Raw genomic sequence first — 1,719 nt, forward strand, 5'->3', positions numbered from 1 at the left:
CTCAACCCCTCCCCTCCCTTTGTCCTCTTGTCTCTCTCCACTTCCCCTTTCCCCCTCTCATCTACTCAGCTCACCCCCTCTCCCTTTCTTCTCATCTTCCCATCTTTGTCCTCCTTATGCCTTGTCCTTCTTTCTCTGTCCCTTCCCTTTCCCTCCGTCCGCTCCCTCCAGGCTGTTCTCCCTCATTCTGCCTGACCACTCCGTTTATTTTCTCCCACCTCTCCTTTCTTCCATCACTTCTTTCCTCTTTCTCTCTCCCTCTTGACTGTCGTTTCTCCTACTTCCACCTTTCACTCTTTCTCTCCCTTCCCTGCTTTATTGTATTTCTTCCATAGGAATGTAACAATCGCAAGATGATAAAAGACCAAGATTCATCTGCTATCACCCTGATGGTTGCAGGATACAATGGTGATGGAGTTACTGACTAATCACAGCAATCAATCTCCATCAATTAGTTCACGATAGATCCAGACATGAGCTGACGGAAAACCCCAGTGGTAGAGAGGGGAGACATAGGTTCAAAGTTATCCGTTTCTCACCAGATGTTACACCTACCAGCCGTCACAGCACAAATTACCTACACTCTTACACTCTATCTCAAGATATTATATTCTGAAAGAAGTCTATCTCATTTGTGTTTGTATGAATCAACACTAACTGCTTCTACCATCCCCCTAGGGAGCTTGTTCCATAGATTGACCTCTCTCTCCCTGAAATATTGCTTCCCCCAATTACTTTGGAATTTACCTCCCCATTGCAAGCACAGGCCATGCCCTCTAGTTCTACTGTTCTGGACCAGGTGAAATAACGTGGCTGAGTCAACATCATCCAGTCACTTTAGAATCCGAAAAAAGACACAGCATTTTCAACCATCTCTTTTCCATCGAGGATGTGGCCATTTATAGCCTGTATCCTCCCCCTCGCTCTTCTCATCCCTCTTTTACCATTGTCTCTCCCCCGTCTTTTATACTCCCTCTCTCTCCTCTCCATCCATTCTTTTCTCCCTAGTCCACTCCCCTCTTTCTTCACTTTCTCCCTTCTTTTCACTCCTTCACTCTCTCTACCTTTAACATACTCCATCATCTTCCCCTTTCATCTTTTTGCTGAATCCCCTTTTCCTTTCTCTAACCCCTCTTCTGTTTGCTGCCCATTTATTTCTGCTCTCTCAATCCCTCCCTCCCTTATCTCAGTCTATTTTCCTCCCCTCTCAACCTCTCTCCTCCTTCCCTAGTTTCTCCCCCTCCCTCCCATTTTTCTCCCCATCCCTCCCTGCAACTTTCTCCCCTCCCTCACTCCTGTCTCCTTCCTTCCCTCCTCTATCCCCTTCCTCCCTCTTCTCTCTCCCTCCCTCTTCTGTCCCCCTATTTCCCCCTCCCTCCTCTCTTCCCTTTCATCCCCTCCCTCCCTTTCTCCCCTGCTTTAACCCCCTCCCTCTTTACTCTCTCCTCCTCCTCATCACCCCTCCCTCTGCTCTCCCCATTCCCTCCCTCGCTCCTCCTCCCTCCTTGCCCTCACCACCACACTCCATCCTCTCCCCCTTGCTCCCTCCTTCCTTTCCCCCTCACTTCTTCCTCTCTCTCACATCCCTCCTCTCCCCTTCCCTCCCTCTCACGTCCCTCCTCTCCCCCTCCCTCCCTCTCTGCTCTGTCCCTCCTCTCCCTCTTCGCTCCTTCCCTCCTCCCTCCCTCTTCCCCATCACCTGCCTCTCTGTCTCCCCCT

This window comes from Cetorhinus maximus, chromosome 21 (assembly GCF_964194155.1).
Source record: "Cetorhinus maximus chromosome 21, sCetMax3.hap1.1, whole genome shotgun sequence".
Lineage (NCBI taxonomy): Eukaryota > Metazoa > Chordata > Chondrichthyes > Lamniformes > Cetorhinidae > Cetorhinus > Cetorhinus maximus.